This window comes from Chionomys nivalis, chromosome 1 (genome assembly GCF_950005125.1).
Source record: "Chionomys nivalis chromosome 1, mChiNiv1.1, whole genome shotgun sequence".
Taxonomy (NCBI): Eukaryota; Metazoa; Chordata; class Mammalia; order Rodentia; family Cricetidae; genus Chionomys; species Chionomys nivalis.
Window position 1 is genome coordinate 71,126,113 of NC_080086.1, and position 23,350 is coordinate 71,149,462.

A 23,350-nucleotide genomic window follows, 5' to 3' on the forward strand; every position below is an offset into this window, starting at 1 on the left:
AGAGTCCGGTTTGATCACATGCTCCACCAGTCCCAGTTCAGCTGGCCTTGGTGAGCTCCCATTAGATCGGTCCCACCATCTCAGTGGGTGGGTGCACCCCTCACGGTCCTGACTTCCTTGCTCATGTTCTCCCTCCTTTTGCTCCTCATTTGGACCTTGGGAACTCAGTCCAGTGCTCCAATGTGGGTATCTGTCTCTGTCTCCATCCATTGCCAGATGAAGGTTCTATGGTGATATGCAAGATACTCATCAGTATGGCAATAGGATAGGGCCATTTCAGGCTCCCTCTCATCAACTACCCAAGGAACTAGCTAGGGACATCTCCTTGGACACCTGGGAACCCCTCTTGAGTCAAGACTCTTTCCAACCCTAAACTGGCTCCCTTAATTAAGATATATACATCCCTACTTCCATATCTACCCTTCCTCCATCCCAACTCTCCCATTCCCCCAAGCTCTCCCCATCCTCCCCTTCTCACTTTTCTCTCCCCATCTCCCCTTACCCTATCCCACCCCACCCCCAAGTTCCCAATTTTTTGCCTGGCAATTTTGTCTAATTCCAATATCCAGGAGGATAACTATATGTTTTTCTTTGGGTTCACCTTCTTATTTAGCTTCTCCAGGATCACGAATTATAGGCTCAATGTCCTTTATTTATGGCTAGAATCCACTTATGAGTGAGTACATACCACCTTTTTGGGTCTGGGTTACCTCACTCAGGATAGTGTTGTCTATTTTATCCATTTGCATGCAAAATTCAAGAAATCATGTTTTCTACTGCTGAGTAGTATTTTAATGTGTATATATTCCACATTTTCTTTATCCATTCTTCCATTGAGGGACATCTAGGTTGTTTGCAGGTTCTGGCTACTACGAATAATACTGCTATGTTCAAACTCTATTGCAGAGCTACAGTATTGTAGCTTGGTATTGGCATAAAAACAGCTTGGTATTGACATAAAAACAGAGAAATCCAGCAATGGAATTGAATAGAAGACCCAGATATTAACCCACAAACCTATGAACACCTGATTTTTGATAAAGGAGCTAGAAGTATACAATGGAAGAAAGAAAAGCTTCTTCAACAAATGGTGCTGCATAATTGGATGTCAACCTGTAGAAGAATGAAAATAGATCCATATCTATTGCCATGCACAAAACTAAAATCCAAATGTATTAAAGACCTCAATATTAATCTGAACATGCTGAACCTGATAGAAGAGAAAGTGGGAAACAGTCTACATCACATGGGCACAAAAGACCACTTCCTACATATATCCCCAGCAGCACAGACAATAAGGGCAACATTAAATAAATGGGACCTCCTAAAACTGAGAAGGTTCTGTAAAGCAAAGGACACTGTCACTAAGACAAAAAGGCAACCTACTGACTGGGAGAAGATCTTCACCAACCCCGCAACAGACAAATGTCTGATCTCCAAAATATATAAAAAACTCAAGAAACTAGACTTTAAAATGCTAATTAACCCAATTAAAAATGGGGCACTGAACTGAACAGAGACTTCTCAACAGAAGAAGTTCAAATGGCCAAAGGACACTTAAGGTCATGCTCAACCTCCTTAGCAATCAGAGAAATGCAAATCAAAACAACTTTGAGATACCATCTTACACCTGTCAGAATGGTTAAAATCAAATCACTAATGATAGCCTTTGCTCGAGAGGATGTGGAGTAAGGAGCACACTCATCCATTGCTGGTGGGAATGCAAACTTGTGCAACCACTTTGGAAATCAGTGTGATGGTTTCTCAGGAAATTCGGGATCAACCTACCCCAGGATCCAGCAATACCACTCTTGGGAATATACTCAAGAGATGCCCTATCATACTCTGCTCTCCTCTTAGTGGATTTGTCACCTTTACTATTAGAAATAATGAAACAAAGTTTTCTATGCAGGAAAACAGTATAGGACTCAATTGATCTTGGGAATTTCAATTTATCTGGGTGCCCGAACGATGAGTCAACAGTTAGGAGCATGTACTACCCTTTTCAAGGACCCAAGTCAGGGTATTATCATCAAGCCAGGTGACTTACAACTGCATGTCATCAAAACATATGGGATATAATGCCCTCTTCAGGCTTCTGCAAGCATTGACATTCATGTGGACACATACAATCAAAACATAAAAACGAATATGAAATAAAATGAATTTCCAAGATTCATATTGTAAAATTAGTATGTATATCCTACATATGAATCCTGAATTAATTATAATTAGGTTAAAATTAGTCCTTTTTGTTCGTTTTAGATGACATGAATCTTTTGGGGTATGTAGATGAAATATGTGTCAATTTGAAAGATAACCATTAAAGAAAATGAAACACTGTGGAAACAATTAAGAAATGTAAGCCAAAATAAAAAATGTGTCTATGAAATCCCTGAATGGAGCATAACATTACCTGTGAGCCTAAATGTGCATATATGCAGGTACAAACGTATACATGAGTGCACCTGTGCATGAACACACACACGCATTTCAGTTGTAGGTATTATTGAATCAAATATATAGTAAGTGCCACCCAGTTGAAAAACTAATTATGTATAATTTTTATTATATATGTAATATATAATTTTTAGAAATAATTTCATAATTATCAGCACATTTAAATGGAAAATTGAAATATTGCTGAATATATAATACAAACTAGGAATTATCCTTAAATTTTTATTCAAAGTATTGATAACACTTGGTGTGCTAGTTAACTTTATGTCAACATGACATAAACCTTAGTCATCAGAGAAGAGAGCACATCAGTTGAGAAAATACCTCCATACGATTGGGCTATATTCAAGCCTTTAGGATATTTTCTTAATTAATGATTAATGTGGGAGGGCTAGCCCACTGTGGTCTATCTCTGAGATGGTGGTCCTGGGTTCTACAAGAAGGAATGCTGAGAAATTCATGAGGAGCAAGCCAGGAAACAGGACCTCTACATGACTTTTGCATCAACTTTTAACTCCAGGTTCCTCCCCTGTGTTTGAATTTTTCTCCTGACTACCTCCACGACGAATAGTGTTTTGGTAATATAAGCCTTCTGAACCCTTTATTTCCCACTTCGATTTGGTCATGGTGTCATCATAGGAATAGTAAGTCAAAGTAGGACACTTGACCAAAAGATTTCTTATTCAATAGATCTTATAAGAATTTATACTTTCTTTCAAATTATCATATTTGAAAAATTTAACCTACCATTGCACTCTTTATTATCAGGGTATACATTTTTGGGAGAGCAAGTAGCTATTGAGAATAACGGCTTCCAAACATGATAGCATCAGGAAGAGCACAGGGAAAGTTTGCATGTTTGAAGGTGATTTCTTAGCTGTTTCTCTGTAAGTAATACAACCAACATAGAATTTTACAATAATATTTAAGCCAAGAAAACATTTCAGGGTTTTGTAACCCATCTAGGCAGGTTATTGACTACAAACTGTCCACCTACAAGGGAAACAAGTTTAGAAGAGCCAGCCATCTTATATTGTATGGAATTCTCATAAAGAATCAACACTGAAGCCACAACAGACAACATTCCTAGTATATAGCATCTATGGATGGTTCTGAAAAAAATACCATTACACTAACAGCAAGAATTGTGTGACTTTATGAAAAATATTTTAAATAAACAGAGGAATATATATGTGTGGAACTGTCAAGCTGTACTTATATTTACTACAAGATTGTAGAGAGGTTAGATGTAAAAATTTAGAATAAAATTTTGAGTAATAAAATTATGTAAACACACAAACATAATAGTAGCAACTTACTAAAATTTCAGGACCAACTAAAGTTTTTGTTTTCAGAAAAAATTTTATATGACACTTTCCTTAGGTTACTGGTAAATATTGTATGTAAACCTGGAAATAAAGTAACTATCCCATTATTTTCAAAGTGTTACCATTGCCCATATGTTCACAATAGTAGAGACAATATTAAGGAATATAAAGTAATTAAGAAATAAAAATAAAAATTTTAAAATATTCATGGATAATAATAGTGGCAAGTAGATAATTGCTATTTCATAAAGAGAAAAGGCAAAATGGGAAATATATAGAAATACAATGATAATTAAATTTTCAGGACTTTGAGAAGATGTAAAAGTCTTAAAAGTAATGAGTTTACAGAACAATAAAAAATACAACCTAAACGTATTGTAATACACAAGGTGTATAAAGTTAGCATACACTCCAGTTTGAAAGAGAATGTAATATACATGCCCATTAAAATATCTGATACATAGTTTAGATTGTGGCCAGTGCTCTTAAGGAAGACTTAAGTTTGGTTCTCATAAGTACATTGTGTGACTTACAACTGCATGCAACTCCATCTAGCTTCAGGGGATTTAAAGGCTTGGTCATCTGTGAGCATGTGGGGTGCTTAGGCACACAAACATAATTTTTTAACATTTAAGTTTATAGGATAATTTTGAGAATTGTATTAATTGTGAAACATATCAAAAAGGTTGGTAGTAATATATAGAAATAAAAGTAGTTCTGTTTATCCATTTAGCAAAATCACCATTAAAATGAAATTGCACACCCAAGGTATACAAAGGTATTAAAAGATTCAGAATTCTTACTGAATAAAACAGAGTGTCTAAACCAAAGATCTCAAATACCCAAAACAGGAAAATATACATAGAAGTCTGAAACATTTTGGAGAAAAAGCTGAACACTGGAAGAAAGGAAGGAATAAGGGAATTAGTAAAGTGGGAGGAAGGAATGCTTTATGGGTAGAGGGAGGCAGAATAATTTTTTTAAAAAAGAATCATAATGAAAAATTGAAAAGAATGAGAAAGTGAAGGAGGGGTTGGAAATCTCTAGAGCTGTTATAATCAAACTAACAGATTAGACCAGTGAAAAGACACTGTTTGTGTATTTATGGAAGGAAAGGTAATTTAGAAGGAAACTAAGAGGGGTTAATATACTTAAAATACACTGTTCAAACTTTCAATGACTACTACAAACTGAGATAGGAAGAAAAAGGATTGCACAACATAAAAATCTGGGCAGCACTTAACAACTGTTAACACTGGTCGTTATTATCCTAGCCTTTCCAAAGTTATCAATGATTTCTGTTTCGGTTTCACTATTAATCTTTCCAAAATGACCCCAATACTAATTCTCAGTTATTTTGAAACACAGATGTAGCTTCTTCCAGAATCTCTGGCTTCTCGTTTCCTTTAATACTCCTTTCACAATTTATCTATTTTTCAAATTCCATTACCATGTCCTTTAATTTTTATTTTGTGGTATCATGATGTTATCTCAGGTATAGTTTGGTGCATAGCACTACCAAGCACAAAAACCTTGTGTGGTCTTCTGGCACCTTCCAGCAAGTTAACTCCCTGTGCCCTTAGGGCCAATCAACAATTTATTGTGCCATTCCACTAGGATTTTTCAATTCTGAACCTTTTCTACTTAGCTAAAATTCCATAGCGAACACCATAATAAATTTCTTAAAATTATCTGTGATTTTGCACCCACAGAGAGATTCTTGAATCATCACACTCATTTTCTAAGACCACAATTCAATTAAATTCAGCCCACACTCAAGCAAAACAAAATGTGGATGTGGGAGGGAGAAACTATATTGACAAACTCCACTTTGAATGTTCTCTAAATCCACACAATTGTACTTTGTTCTGTACAAATGGATGCTACCATTTCTTTTAATTAAGTTTTCATATTTCCCATTTCCAAAGTGCATGGCATGCTCTTTCATACTTAATATCAACTGATGATTTTCCTCTTTTGATTTCACTGAAAAAATGAAACAACCAGAAGCAATATTCCAGAATCTCTTACAGTTGAGTTTACCATCTCTCCTCCATCTGCACCCACGTTAACTACCTTCCCACATGTTACTATAGTGACCCATCTGTGCCTTACGTGAAGCCAATATCTCCACGTACATACTGAACTGCATTGCTTCCAGTTGCTTCAAGAAGTATCTCCTATGATTCTTTATTCTCTCCAGCCGTTAGTTTGTGATTTGTTTCATTATTTCTTTTAAATAATTTTATTTAATACAGGCATGCACTTTCTATCTTTTCTCCTAAACTCATTCAGGAAAGGTAAGTATTTAGTCAATCACTGTCCATCTAGAGCTCATCAATAATTTCAAAAATGCTTCATTGAACAATTTAAGTGTAGTTTTACTTGAAACATTGAGGAGTTAATCATTCTTTCTTCCACTTCATTTCATTTATTACATAAGAAAACATCTGATTTTATCCCTAATTTGCTGTGATAGGGCTTTTTTGAAATTATTTTTTAATTATTATTTTCAAAATTTATTCTTCTCTCATATATTCTAACCATTTCTAGTTTCCCTTTCCTCTTTTCCTCCCAGTCCCTCTTCCCTACATTTCCTTTCCCCAAGATCCATTCCTTCTCCTTTCCTCTCAGAAAAGGGCAGACCTCCCAGGCATATCAATCAAACATGACATGTCTATTGATTAAAAATAATAACTAGGCACGTCATTTCAAATTAAGGTTGTACTAGGCAATGCAGTAGGAGAAAAGGTGTCCCCAAAGCAGACAAATGAGTTGGAGATAGTTCCCTCTCCCACTGTTAGGAGTCCCACAGGAATACAAAGCTATCCAACCATAGCATAAAATCAGAGGATGTAGATCAGACACATGCAGGCTCCCTTATTATAGATTAGGTTTACATGAGCCCCTTTGAGTCCTGGGGAGTCAATTCTATAGACTGTTTTCTGGTGGTGTCTTGACCTTCTGGTTCCTACAATCCATTGTCCTTGTCTTCTGCAGGATTCCCTAAGTTCTGCCTAATGTTTTGCTCTTGGTTTGTGTCAGTAGCTGGATGCTCTCTGTGATGATGTTTATCTTTAGGAAACATTTCATTGATATTTTCCTTTCAATCTCTGAGATTTTGTTAATTTGGATAATTCTTCTCTGCCTTTAGTTACTTTGTTTTTTTTTTCTTTAGTTACTTTGGATATGAGTTTGTCTATCTTGTTGATTTACTCTAAGAACCAACTTTTCGTTTCATTGATTCTTTGTATTGTTCTCTGTTTTTATTTTATCGATTTCAGCCCTCAGATTGTTTTCTACCATCTACTCCTCTTTAGTGTGTTTGCTTTCTTTTGTTTAGAACTATCAGGTCTGCTGCTAAGTTGCTAGCATGAGGATCCCTCCAATTTCTTTATGAAAGTCTTAGTGCTATGCATTTTTTTCTTAGCACCATATTCATTGTCTCTCATGAGTTTGGGTATGTCATAAGTATCTTTTCAATGAATTCTAGGAAGGCTTTAAATTTTTCCTTTGTTGTTCCTTGACACAATAGTCATTTAGTAGAGAGTTGTTCAGCTGTCATCATTTTATAAGCTTTCTGTTGTTGAAATCCAGATTTGATCCATAGTGGTCTGATAAGATATAGGGGCTTATGTCAATTTTCTTGTTTCTATTGAGACATGCCCTGTGATCTAATATATAGTTGATTTTGGAAAATGTTCTGTGAGGTGCTGAGAAGGAAGTGTATTTTTTTGTGTTTGAATGAAATGTTCTGGAGATACCTGTTAGGTCCATTTAGTTTATAATGTCTCTTAGCTCCAGTATTTCTTTGTTTAGTTTTTGTCTAGATGACCTTATACATTGGTGAGAATGGTGTATTGAAGTCTCCCACTGTTAATGTATGAGGATAGATATGTGATTTAAGCTTTAGCTGTGTTCTCTTTATAAAGATAAGTTCCCTTGTGTTTTGAGCATAGATGTGAAGAATTGAGAAAACATCTTGCCTGATTTTTCCTTTGATGACTATGAAAATGTCTTTTTCTGTCTCTTTTGCTTAACTTTGATTTGAAATCTATTTTGTTAAAGATTAGAATGGCTACACTAGCTTTTCCCTTAGGTCCAATTGCTTGGAAAAACCTTTCTTCAACCCTTTACATCTGTCTTTGATGTTGAGGTATGTTTCTTGTATGTAACAAAAGAATGGATTCTGTTTTCACATACATTCTGTTGGTCTGCATCTTTTTATTGGGAATTGAGTTTGCTGATATTGAGAGATATCAATGACCAATGACTGCTAATTCTTGGGACTATGTTGTTGTTTCTGGTAGTGATAATGTGTGTGTGTTTCCTTTTTTTGTTTTTCTGTTGTGAGATTATTTATTGTCTGTATTTTCATTGATGTAGTTTACCTCTTTGGGTTGTAGTTTTCATTCTAGTACCTTCTGTAGGACAGGATTCCATATTGTTTAAATTTGTTTTGATCATGGAATATCTTGTTTTCTCCATCTATGGTGATTGACTTTGTGGATTATAATAGTTTGGGATGGCATCTGTGTTCTGTTAGGGATGACAGGACATTTGTCTAGGCCCTTATAGCTTTTAGAGTCTCCACGAAGGAGTTGGATATAATACTAACAAGTCTATTTTTATATGTTACTTGGCCTTTTCCTTTGCGGCTTTTAATGTTCTTTCTTTGTTGGGTGTGTTTATATTATTATTATTATTATTATTATTATTATTAATTATTATTATGTGTTAAGGGGACTTTTTTCTCATCCAACTCATTTGGTGTCCTGTAAGCTTTTTGTAGCTTTATAGCCTTGTTCTTCTTTAGGGTAGGAAAATTTGCTTCTATAATTTTGCTTAAAAATACTTTCTTGGCCTTTGAGTTGGGGTTCTTCTCCTCCTCCTTCTTCTTCTATTCCTATTACTCTTACGCTTGTTTTTTTTTTTTTTTATCATAGTGACCCAAATTTCCTGGATGGTTGTGCCAGAGATTTTATTTAGACTTAACATTTTATTTAACCCATATATCTATTCTTCTATCATATCTTCTATGTCTGAGATTGTCTCTTCCATCTTCTGTATTCTGTTGGCAATGGTTGCATCTGTAGTTCCTGTTCACTTACCTAGATTTTTCATTTCCAGAATTCTTTATTTTGTTTTTTCTTGCTTGCTTCTATTTCCTTCTTCAGGTATTGAACTGTTTTATTAATTTCCTTCAGCTATTTGTTTGTTCTTTGTTTATAAACAATGATTTATTCATTTCCTCAAGCTATTTATTAATATGTGTGTTTTTTGCATTTATTTAAGGATTTATTCATTTATTCTTTAAGGGCCTCTATCATCCTTATATAGTTGGTTTTAAGCTTATTTTCTTGTGTATAGGTCGTGTTGAAATATTCAACATACTGTATTACTTATTTACTTACTTACTTACTTACTTATTGGAATATTACTTACTATACTAGGATGACTGAGCTCCCATGGTGACATATTGCCTTGGTTTTCTTACTTGTGTTTTTACACTGATGTTCATACATCTGGGTTTAAGTGATTCTAAGTCTAGGTATCAATTTCTGTTTTGTATTTTTGGATGACCACTTCTCCTTTCTCTCTAGTTCTCTTGTCAGAATGGCCCATGGTTAAGCAGAGGGTGTCTGCTTGAGTAAGGAGTGGAATTCTGATGGCCATGATGACCTCTGTTCAAGATAAAGTTTTCAGACTGAGTTGAGGGCTGGAAATCTGTCAACTGGAATGGCATGTGGTCTAATCCAGCATCCTTTTGTAATCTGGGTGCTGGTGTCACCTTTGGTGGAGTTGCGGGCTTCCATTGTCTCTAATAACTTTACTTGTCAACTTGAAATTTAAACAAAAATATAGAATCGTGTAAATGGTTTTAATGAGGAGTTGTTTTGGTAAGGTTGGTGTCTCAAGCATATCTTTGGACAGGCAACATACTATCTTGGTTGCCTTAGTTGAGATGGGAAGTCCTTCTGACAGTAGGTGGCACCATACACTGGACAGGATGCCTTGTATGCATTAACTAATTGCTCTCTGTTCTTGGTTGTGAGTTGCATGCCTAGGTGGTTCAAATTGTTTTCTCCTTAGTTTTCTTACAAAGACTGAGTGTAATCTGAAATTGTGAGCCAAATATATTATTTCTTCAGTTGTTTTTTCATAATGTCATGGCAAAAATAGGAAGCAAAACCTAAGTACTTACTAAATATCTCTTTGCAGTCACCTGTCTTTGTTGACATTAAATGCCTTGATATAACATTCAGTCTTAGATTTTCCCATTTACTTTAAGTATGTTACTTTCCCATGTGGCATTTTTTAAAATATTGCTTAAATTCTACTCACTCATGCAATTAGATCTGTAATTTAGATTTATTTTCATAAATCCACCTTTGTCTTCTACACCTCTATGTGTGTTGATAATTATCACCACCACTTTAAACACAAGCTGAATTTATGTGTTTTCTTTCTGAACTCATTTCACACATGACCTAATCCTAGGTACTAATGACAACTCATATTTTAAGATATAATCATTATTTTTCTCATATACCAAATCTGCTTACTTTGGGATTTTTTCAATCTCTTTACCCTTTCCTTTGAATCATATTACTTCTTAGCAACTTAGACACATGTAATGTTCTATGGGTCATCTTTCCTGGAGTTATTTTCATTCAGCAATGTAGTATGAGGAGCAGACTGCGTTCCCTGCCCCCAGATGCTGGCAGCCAGCTAGCTTAACCTCTGAAATAATTACACGGAAACTGTATTCATTTAAACACTGCCTGGCCCATTAGTTCTAGCCTATTCTTGGCTAACTCTCACATCTTGCTTTAACCCATATCAAGTAATCTGTGTATAACCATGGGGTCGTGGCTTACCGGGGAAGATTCTAACCTACGTCCATCTCAGGCCAGAGCTTCACGGCATCTGCTCGACTCTGCTTTCTACCCATCATCCTGTTCTGTCTACTCCACCTACCTAATTTTCTGCACTATAAAAAAGCCAAGGCAGTTTCTTTACTTAACCAATGAAATCAACACAAAACAGAAGACCCTCCTACATCACAGCAAAGTCCTGCTTATTTCTCTCTTTCATTCTGTACATTGTCCTATGCAGAATTGTTAGAAACAGAAGCAAAAAAAAAAAAAAACACAGAACCAACAGTGATCCTTTCAACATAGAAATGTTTTTCTTTCATTGCTTTATTCATTTAAACTTAATTCATTATTAATGTGCAGTCTTGATGTGTGAGAATTCACATGCCACAGCACATCTGTAGATAACACTGGACAACTTTTGGAGTCAGGTCTTTTCATCCATCCACAGTGGGTTCCAGAGATCAGATTCTTGTAGTCAGGATTTGAGGTAAGTCCCAAGGTATACATCAGGCTCATCTTTTATTTACAAATCAAGTGGTTTTTTATTTTGATAAATGCAGCAGGAAATAGACAAATATATACTATAATATACAAGACTTGTGGAAACTCCCAATTTGTCTTGGAAATCACTTCTGAACGTACAAGGTCACCACTATTCTCCTTTTATTTTTCTCCAACATTTTAGGTCCTCTTTTCTCTGTAGACCTTAATGTGGACATGGACTCTGTTGGCTAAATTTCACCATTATTTACACTAGCTATCAGCAATGAAAATCTCCTCATTATTTTAAATCTGTGTTAAAATTCCGTCTTCTCAATGCACTTACTCTGACCAATTAATATTTTTATTTTCTATTTTATATGACCATTGTATTGAGTACTTACCCACTATAATCCAATTATCAACAATGATTACTTGCATCCACTTCACTCTCTAAAACTTCCCACTAAAATTGTTTTGTCTGGCTTCTGATGGGCTGTCAATAAATATTCAATGGTTGCTGCAATGAAATACAATAGGAGGGAAAGAATCTATACCAAGCAAAAGAAAATTACAACTTGGACCAAGATGTTCACAGAAGGCAAAGAATAATATAAGTGGCAAAACAATATAAATCATACAGCAGGAGGGAAGAAATCTCAACTTTACTTAAAATGATTGTCTTGATAATTAGAATGCAGACAAGTCCATGATATAATAAGCATTCTTCTAGTTCTGTTGTGCTTGTATTTTCAAAAAAATAACTCAGGTTTCAAGTGTCTTCCAGCTTTTAAGTTTTTTCTATGTGTGTGCTTATGTGTTGTATGTATATACCTATAAGTGTGCACAGCAAAGACTGTGAATTATCCTCTTCTATTGCTCTCCAACTCATTTTTTTTTTTTTTTTTGGTTTTTCGAGACAGGGTTTCTCTGTGGTTTTGGAGCCTGTCCTGGAACTAGCTCTTGTAGACCAGGCTGGTCTCGAACTCACAGAGATCTGCCTGCCTCTGCCTCCCGAGTGCTGGGATTAAAGGCATGCGCCACCACTGCCCGGCCTCCAACTCATTTTTGATACAGGGTCTTTCCTGAACCCGGAACTCACAGGTTTGCTCTACTAGATGACCAGTAAATTCCCAGGATCTTCTTATTTTAGGTTTACTAATATGACACAACAATAGAGTCATTGTTCTTATGTATAATGCTCTTTTGTCTCAGTCATAATCTCAGTCTCCTGTCATATTTTTTAAAAAATGTAATATGTTAACATACTTTTATTCTCATTAAGCATCATTGATAATTTCGATCTTTACTAACCTCTTACTCTATACATGATATGTATGTACATCTTTACACACACACACACACACACACACACACATATATATATATATATATATATATATATATATATATATATATATACACAGAGAGAGAGAGAGAGAGAGATGGGGGAATTGACAATATCATGCAGCTTAGGTTGGCTTAAAACTCACTGTACAGCTCAGGTTGGCTGTAAGATGCTAATCATCCTGCCTCCATATCCTGTCATGTTTTATTATTATCTTTCTTGGACAAAATCTCAGTGTGTAGCACAGGCTTCCCCAGGACAGATTATGTAGCCCAGGATGACTATGTCAATTCTCTTGTCATAGTTTCCCTTCATTTGTGATTTCAAAATGAATCACCATACCCAGGTTTCTCTTCCATTTCACTTTTTTAAAAAATCAATTGTCATATTTAGCCTACTTTATAAATAGAATATTATAATCAGTACCATTTTCTTTGCACCTTATTAAAATCATATCACTCTGAAAAAAAATAATTTTGTATCTGTCCCCTACATAATTGGTTAGGCAGAGAGAGGATTCCCAATAAAAATATGTCAAATAAATGAATTATTATTCTGTGACATTGATCCTACTTTGAATTCTTATAATATTTTATTCTTTGAGCATGAATAATTTTAATGATATTCTGCTTTACAGTATCTATTTTCTAATGATTTGTGCTTCTATAACTTGATCTACTATATTTTTATTATCAAAATTTTGTATTATATTAATGTTTGACAGTGTTTTGAGAGAATATTTTATGTGTTGTTTATTTTCTAAAAGGAAAACTAGTCATTTTATGATTTTAACTTAGTTCATCTTAGTACAAACCTCTGAGCTCTAGTAAATTCATCCTGTCATAAAAACACTATTTTCAATGCTCAGTACAATAAAATTACATATTCGATTTTAGAACTTAAGTCAGAAAATTATAGATGTTAAATATTTTCATTTAACAAATATTAATTTTTTCTGATTTTGTATGGTGGTAATAGCAAACAAATCAGTTATTATATTCAACCAACCTGCATTGTGGCAACCATACTCAAGTATCTATCTAGTCTTAGAATTAAAACCTTTGAGAGACTGGGGAATCAACCAGAGAGATGGTCTGTGGTTAAGTATGCTGGCTGCTTTTGTGAACAGTAGGAGCTCTGTTCCTAGCACCCACATCTGGCATCTCAAAACCACCTCATCTTCCAACTACCGGGGTATGATGTCCTCTTCTGGTCTCTTCAGGCATCACATGCACACGAGTATATATACATACATACAGGAAAAATAATAAAATTTGAGAAACACAAAAAACGTTGGGAGGCTGTCTGTTCTATGGATGTATAGACTGTTTTCTTGTGATTTGCCAGCTACTTGATGGCTTAATACAAGCACTACTTCCAAGCATTATTGGAGGCACAAATCATGTAGATTATAGGAATATATATTGAGAAGGATATACTTGGTCAAATGGAAATGTCATGCAATCTAATGTGACACACGAGATGAATCAACAGTGGCTGAGACTAGACTAAACTCTTTTCTAAGGATAGCAGAGACAACTTAAGGCTGCTTCATAGTTTACGTTTTATTTGTATCAGAGTCTAAAATAATTTTAAACACAATCTGGACAGATACTTTTTAAGATTTACTTTATTTCTTACATATGTGTATCAGTGTGTTTCTGTGTTGTGGATGTTCATACACGTGTAAAGGTGTCTTGGAGGTCAGAACAGGAAGTTCCGTCATATGAAACTAGAATTACTTATGTTGTGAGTCATAAGATATGGGTATTGAATCCAAATGCATATTCCCTTACATGGGGAGCAAGAGTTCTCAACAAAAAGGGAGGGATACTTTCTTTTATGCTAGCTAGTCCTTGAGACAAGGTTATTTAACTAAACATAAAGTTATTAAAGTCATTGACTGCATCACTTACAATGAACTTTAAATGTGTTCTGCACAAATCTTAGGTGACACATTAAATTTGATATCCCTTATCAATGTTGTTCTTACAATTATAGCATGGAACAAATTCATAGATTGTCTACTTCCCTGCACAGTCTAAGTTCAAAGGTGACGAAGGGCTGGTGACATGTACCAAATGGCTGTGGTGGCCCAGATGTAATTATAGCCTCAGAAAGCCAAGACAGGGTATTTTCAGAGCAACCTATCAAGACCAGCTGTATCAAAGAGCTTTGGTCTTGACTGAGTGACATTGTTTAACTGAATAAGGTCAAAGGGCAATGTTCAAAGATTCTGGACATCAACTTCAGGATTTTATATGCTCAAGCAAACAGATATTTATGCAACTACTCATGTGTTAGCAGACATCACACACAAATATACACATTCACCACTAAAATGAAGAGTATAAAATGGTTTGTAAAATGGGTTATATGATGACTAGAATATAAATGCAGAGAAATTAACTTTTATCTCCAGTAATCCAAGTTAATTTTCAAAGACAAAGTGGTCTTTATTTATAAATATCAAAATGTGTTGCTAAAGATACAAGAAGAATCAATAACAGAATACAAAAGCATGCTGCTAAGCATGTATTTGCCATATATGAGGGTACAAAGCAAAACATTCAGAACTCTCAATTTTTGATACTGCTAAAACCTTCAGCAAATTACAAACTGTGAGATCCTTCTATCATAATGAAAATGGAGATTTAGATACCTGGAAATACAGGTCTAGTACACTCTTTTTCTGTGAAATATTTCTTAAAAATTAGGAATCAGAATAATACATCAAGTTATAAAGCTAATATGTTACTTTGTGAATATATATCAAATTTATACATTCTGGAGAATTCAAAAATCTCTTAAAATCTCAAAGTAATACAAGATTTTGTTTATGAACCATTAGTCTGTCCAGTCATCTCAGTGGACCTCAGTGTATTTATTTCTACATCAATATGAATTCATGGTTTTACTTAGCATCAGAATAATAAAATAATTATTAGTAGAGGGCACCTAAAAGTAGGTGGAACCTAAATCTATAATATTTAATATACTCCCATGCTCTTAGACAAAAGTTGTGCTCCATATCAGCAAGATGAGAAAATCCTAAAGAAACTTAATCCTCAGATCACAATGCATAGTAGAAAATTTACAATAAAGGAGAATATTTACTGTGGACAGTGTTCAAGTATTCATGTTTCTCCTTTTACTTTTCTCTTAAGCAAAGACCATGATGCTGTAAACATATTCCATGAACCGTTTCATATATATTTGAAAACCTAAATATCCTGAGGGGACAGATAACTAATTTACTTTAGACAACCTTCAGAAATTCTAAATAATTTCACACTGTCTGTGACTTTGCTGAACACCCTTCACTGTCATAGATTTTAATTCTAATCTAGTTCTTTATCTCTCTTTTCACACAATACCTTTCTATGTGGCATCTCTTTAAAATAATAAACCTTGAGATATCTGAGTCTGAATACATTATCTTTCCTCTCCTTCAAGCTTATTTACTCCACTGCATAGGAAGAGAAATCACAGATTTAAGTTAAAAATTAAATGTTGGTGATTTTCTAAGTCCTTTAAAATGCTAATATATAGACGAGTGAGGAAACTTTTCATCTGCAAGAGCATGAAAATTCCAGAACTCTTGGCCTTGAAACTGTAGGCTAACTGTATCCAAAAAACTACCATAAGACACTCTCTAGGGAAGTCTTTGTGGAAACCAGAGACAAAATCTGGGACAGCGAGAGTTTCTTCTAGGAGGAGGCAAAAAGAATATATGTTTTTTTTTTTTTTCATTCAGGAAGGAGATTCACAGGGAAGAGACATTAGCAGGAATGTGTCAAAGGATTTCTACAAAGTTCTTTTCAACTTGAGTTTGACGACTTGCTTTTGATAAGTGCAGACACTGTTGCTTGACAATTTTTACACAGGTTGTTCCCTGCATCCACTATTTCCAGGACATTATAGACATGAAGAAGGATGAATCCATCTTCCACCTTCTTTCACACGTCCCAAAAGTAAAATCTGAATCTTATGTACAGATATGTAATAAGAACGTGGCCAAGGTTTCTCTTGCTTTACTACGTTCAAACCATAAACCAGCCTTTCAATGCTCAGAGTCATCTCTCTAAGCACATTTGAAGCTTATTTGGCCTCTGGAGCTGGGGGTGTAGCTCAGTCAGTAGTGTGCTTGAATAGAATTTAAGAATCTCTAGGTCCCATCCTCAGCACTGTATAATGTCTCTAAAAGGATAAAATTTCAAATTATACAGTGTCCTAAATCTCACATCAACTACTTTGTCAACCTCAAATTGAAATGTTCAATGTCTAATGCTTCAGCCATGCTAATATAAAATATTTGCTAACTTTATTCTGAAGAAAATTTCTTACTATCAATAAAATCTTCAAAATGAATGTGGTAACAGGTTATATGTACTGAAAGTACATCAATCTCATCAATATTGCATCATACTAAGCAAATTCCATTACCATGAAAAGAGAACAAACCATCATGTCAAACATATTATCTATTGTTTATTTTCTTAAATCATGAGGGAAATTGTAATAAGTAATAAAATGCTATTCTAAAATTATAAAATTAATATTTTAATTACAAAATGTAGATTTTAGTGTATTTTAAATATTTTGCCACACTTTTTATATTTATGTCATATGCTATTTATGTCATCATAAGTTAATGTTATAGTTAATGGAGGGAAATTTATTAACATTTTCCTAATTTGCTGACCTTTCACTATTTGCCCACTAATCCCTCCACTATTCTGTCCTAATAATTCAGGAGGCAGACGCCAGCAGCTGCTTTGTGTGGACTAGGCCAGTTGGGTTTTGTCTCACCAATGATCTGTGATCATAGGTAAAGATAAAGTTCTTCTCTTTCAGCCTCTGTCTGTAGTTAAAACTCATTTATAAACTTCATCTTCTGAAACTGTACACCTATTCAGACCATGGCATAAACTCTGACCAGGCGAGTTTAGCCTCTCCGTCTTTGCCCATCTAGCCTAGCGGTGAAGACAATGGACCTCTTTCACCTAGTAATTCCCGCTGAGTTATCTCAACATTTACGACACCCACATAGCTTATTTTCTATGTATCAAATTTTTCATGTTGTTTATAAGTACTAACTGATAATTAAGAGTATCCATCTGCATAAATCTTGGAACATCATTATTATTTTTTAAAAAATTCTCAGAAATTAATTGTTTGAACAAATATCATACTTTAGGTAAATATCATCAAACAATTAGAAGATTTATAGCCAATGAAAATTAGAAGACAATCCTTTAATACTACCTACATACTTTTACTCAAGCTGGTTATCACAAAACTATATGCAATGTATTTATTTAATGACTCAAATATAGTGTTTTATAGTTTCCCTAATCTGTACTTTTATTACTGTAGCATTTACAAACAACATGTTATTTTTTTAATGTGTATGTGCATGTGTTTGTGTACATGTTCTTGTGACTGTGTCTCTGAGCTAGTAGATGCCCATATATGTGCAGGTGCCTGAGAGGACAAGACGTTGCCATCAGATCTCAAGGAACTAGACTTATATGCGGCAAGTGTTTCTGAAACACTAGATTTGGGTTTGGGATTCAAACTCTCTTCTTTTTGAATGAACAGTAAATGCGCTTAACTGTTGAACCCTGATACATTTTTATTAGACAGTTAGGATACTATGTAAATCTTATATCAGCCCTATAGTAAAGTTGTCTTTTCTCAGATGTGAAGTTAGTTATGACCATGTGGGTTCAGAACTACCACACATGTTGGGGAGCAAAGGTCTTTACACTTCACCCAACATCCTCTTTTTTTAATTAAATTCATTTACTTATTTATTTTATATCCTGACAGAAGTCCCCCCCTTCTCCTCCAATTCCCTCCCTTCATATCTCTCATCAACCCCCCAATGCAGTCCTCCTCTGTTTCTGTTCAGAAAAGGGCAAGGGTCTCCCATGGGTATTAACAAAGCAGGATATATCAAACTGAAGTAAGACTAAGCTCCTCAGCTTGTATTAGGGCTTGACAAGGCAACCCAGTATAAGGAATAGGTTTTTGAAAATCAGCCAAATCATTAAGAAGAGTCCCTTATGTAGATCTATCTACACAACGGTCACATATATGTAGAGGGCCTAAGTTGGTCTTATGTAGGCTCCTTTGTAATTTTTGGTATTTTTTTGCTCTTTGATTCTTTGGACTCTTTTGAAGGGCCCACGACCCAGCTCCCAAAAATCACATGTCAAGCATTATTCCTTCTAATAATTGCCTGACCTTTGCTTATCTTGTTTCTTGCAGCTTTTCTTAAATTATCTCAACTACCTTTTACCTCTGGGCTTTTTCCCTTTCTTACTTCAGGATATCTTTTTATTATTATTTTATTTTATTTATTTTTTTATTAAAAATTTCTGCCTCCTCCCTTCCCCCCTTTTTCCTCCCCCTCCCCCCACTCCCCATGCACCACTCCCCTCCCCCTCCCTCTCCAGTCCAAAGAGCAGTCAGGGTTCCCTGCCCTGTGGTCAGTCCAAGGTCCTCCCCACCCCTCCATCCAGGTCTAGGAAGGTGAACATCCAAAGAGGCTAGGCTCCCACAAAGCCAGTACATGCAGTAGGATCTAACCCAGTGCCATTTTCCTTGGCTTCTCAGCAGCCCTCATTGTCCACCATATTCAGAGAGTCCGGTTTTATCCCATGCTTTTTCAGTCCCAGTCCAGCTGGCCTTGGTGAGCTCCCAATAGATCAGCCCCACCGTCTCAGTGGGTGGGTGCCCCTCTCGCTGTCTTGACTTCCTTGCTCATGTTCTTCCTCCTTCTGTTCCTCATTTGGACCTTGGGAGCTCAGTCCATTGCTCCAATGTGTGTCTCTGTCTCTGTCTCCATCCACCGCCAGATGAAGGTTCTATGGTGATATGCAAGATATTCATTAGTATGGCTATAGGATCGGGCCATTTCAGGCTCTCTCTCCTCAGCTACCCAAGGACCTAGTTGGGGATATCTCTCTGGACACCTGGGAACCCCTCTAGAGTCAAGGCTCTTGCCAACCCTAAAATGGCTCCCTTAATTAAGATATATACTTCCCTGCTCCCCATCCTTCCATTATCCCAACCATCCCATTCCCCCAAGCTCTCCCCATCCTCCTCTTCTCACTTGTCTCTCCCCATCTCCTCTTTCCCCCATCCCACCCCACCCGCCAGTTTCCAATTTTTGCCCAGCAATCTTGTCTACTTCCAATATCCAGGAGGATAACTATGTTTTACTTTGGGTTCACGTTCTTATTTAGCTTCTCTAGGATCACAAATTATAGGCTCAATGTCCTATATTTATGGCTAAAAACCAATTATGAGTGAGTAGATCCCATGTTCATCTTTTTGGGTCTGGGATACCTCACTCAGAATAAAAACACTATCCTGAGTGAGGTATCATTTCCATCCATTTGCATGCAAAATTCAAGAAGTCATTGTTTTTTACCGCTGAGTAGTACTCTAATAAGTATATATTCCACACTTTCTTCATCCATTCCTCCATTGAAGGGCATCTAGGTTGTTTCCAGGTTTTGGCTATTACAAACAATGCTGCTATGAACATAGTTGAACAGATACTTTTGTCATTTGATGTGGCATCTCTTGGGTATATTCCCAATAGTGGTATTACTGGATCTTGGGGTAGGTTGATCCCAAATTTCCTGAGAAATCGCCACACTGATTTCCAAAGTGGTTGCACAAGTTTGCATTCCCACCAGCAATGAATGAGTGTGCCTCTTTCTCCACAACCTCTCCAGCAAAGGCTATCATTGGTGTTCTTGATTTTAGCCATTCTGACAGGTGTAAGATGGTATCTCAAAGTTGTTTTAATTTGCATTTCCCTTATTGCTAAGGAGGTTGAGCATGACCTTAGGTGTCTTTTGGCCATTTGAATTTCTTCTGTTGAGAATTCTCTGTTCAGATCAGTGCCCCATTTTTTACACCTAATTTTTGATAAAGGAGCTAAAAGTATTCAATGGAAAAAAGAGAGCATCTTCAACAAATGGTGCTGGCAGAACTGGTTGTCAACCTGTAGAAGAATGAAAATAGATCCATATCTGTCACCATGCACAAAACTCAAGTCCAAATGGATTAAAGACCTCAATATTAGTCTGAACACACTGAACCTGATAGAAGAAAAAGTTGGAAGTACTCTACAACATATGGGTACAGGAGATCACTTCCTACGTTTATCCCCAGCAGCACAGACATTAAGGGCAACATCGAATAAATGGGACCTCCTGAAACTGAGTAGCTTCTGTAAAGCAAAGGACACTGTCACTAAGACAAAAAGGCAACCCACTGACTGGGAGAAGATCTTCACCAATCCCGCAACAGATAAAGGTCTGATCTCCAAAATATACAAAGAACTCAAGAAATTAAAAAATGGGTTAACTAGCATTTTAAAGTCTAGTTGAAGATGCTCTCTTTCTTCCATTGTATACTTTTAGCTCCTTTATCAAAAATCATGTGTTGATAGGTTTGTGGGTTAAAATCTGGGTCTACTACTCGATTCCATTGATCAACTTCTCTGTTTTTATGCCAATACCAAGCTGATTTCAATACTGTAGCTCTGTAATAGAGTTTGAAGTCAGGGATGGTAATGCCTCCAGACATTCCTTTTTGTATAAGATTGTTTTGGCTATCCTGGGTTTTTTGTTTTTCCATATAAAGTTGATTATTGTCTTCTCAAGATCTGTGAAGAATTTTGATGGGATTTTTAATGGGGATTGCATTGAATCTATAGATTGCTTTTGGGAGAATTTCCATTTTTACTATGTTGATCCTCCCAATCCAAGAGTAAGGGAGATCCTTCCATTTTCTGGTATCCTCTTCAATTTCTTTCTTCAAAGACTTAAAAGTTCCTGTCAAATAGATCTTTCACTTCCTTGGTCAGAGTTACCAAGATATTTTATGCTATTTGTGGCTATCGTGAAAGGTGATGCTTCTCTGATTTCCCTCTCTGCTTACTTAACCTTTGTGTATAGGAGGGCAATTGATTTTTTTGGAGTTGATCTTGTATCCTGCCACGCTACTAAGATGTTTATCAGCTGTAGGAGTTCTTTGGTAGAGTTTTTGTGGTCGCTTATGTATAGTATCATATCATCTGCAAATAACGAAAGTTTAACTTCTTCCTTCCAATTCGAATCCCCTTTGATCCCCTTATGTTGTCTTATTGCTATTGCTAGAACTTCAAACACTATATTGAAGAGGTATGGAGAGAGTGGACAGCCTTGTCGTGTTCCTGATTTTGGTGGATTTTGCTTTGGGATTCTCCATTTAATTTGATGTTGGCTCTACGTTGCTTTTATTATTTTTAGATAAGTTCCATCAATCCCTGTTCTTTCTATGAGCTTTATTATCAAGGGGTGTTGGATTTTATCAAATGCTTTTTCAGCATCTAATGAGATGGTCATATGTTTTTTCTTTTAGTTTATTTATATGATGAATTGTATTGATAGATTTTCATATTTTGAATTATCCTTGCATTTCTGGGATGAATTTGACTTGATCATGGTGAATTACGTTTTTGATGTGTTTTAGATTCAATTTGCCATTATTTTATTGAGTGTTTTTGCATCTATGTTCATGAGTGAGAGTGGTCTGTAATTCTCTTTCTTGGTTGAGTTTTTGTGGTTTTGGTATCAGGGTAACTGTAGCCTCAAAAACATAGTTTGGCAAGGTTCCTTCTCTTTTATTATGTTTCTATTAAGTGTAACACTTTGAGAAGTATAGGTATTAACTTTTCTTTAAAGCTTTGGGAGAATGCTGCACTGCAAACTTCTGGCCCTGGGATTTTTTGAGGGTGTAGGGGTCAGGAGGCTTTTGATGACAACTTCTATTCCATTGTAGGTTATAGGTTTATTTAAATTGTCCACCTGGTCTTGATTTAATTTTGGTATGTAGTACCTATCCAGAAAATTGTCCATTTCTTTTACATTTTTCAATTTTGTGGAGTACAGGTTTTTGAATTATAACCTAATAATTCTCTGGATTTCCTCAGTGTCTGTTGTTATGTCCAGCTTTTCATTTGTGGTTTTTGTTAATTTGGATGTTCTCTCTTTGACTTTTGATTAGTTTGGATAAGTGTTTGTCTATCTTGTTGATTCTCCCAAAGAACCAGCTTTTAGTCTCATTGACTTTTTGTATTATTTTCTATGTTTCTATTTTATTGATTTCAGCCCTCAATTTAAATATTTCCTGTCTTCTACTCCTCCTGAGTGAGTCTACTTTTTGTTTTAGATATTTCAGGTGTTCTGTTAAGTCACTAGTGTGGGGCTTTGTCCACTTTCTTTATGTAGGCACTTAGTGCTATGAACTTTCCTCTTAGCACTGCTTTCATAGTTTTCCATTGGTTTGGGTACATTGTGCTTTTATCTTTGCTGAATTATGAAAAGTCTTTAATTTCTTTCTTTCTTTTTTCCTTTATCCAAGGGTTGTTCAATAGAGCACTCTTTAATTTCCATGTGTCTGTGGACTTTCTAAAATTAGTGTTGCTGTTGAATTATAATTTTAAACCATGGAGATCCGGTAAGATACAAGGGGTTATTCCATATTTTTGTATCTGTTAATGATTGTTTTGTTATCTAGTATTTGGTCAGTTTTAGAGAAGGTCCCATGAGGTGCTGAGAGGAAGGTATAATCTTTTGTGTTTGGGTGGAATGTTCTGTAGACATCTGTTAAGTCCATTTGATTCATGACATCTGTTAGTTCTCTTATTTCTCTATTAAGTTTCTGTCTGGTTGACCTGTCCATTGGAAAGACTGGGGTGTTGAGGTGCCCTACTATTCATATGTGGGGTTTGATGTGTGATTTAAGCTTTAGTAATGTTTCTTTTACATAAATTGGTGGTCTTG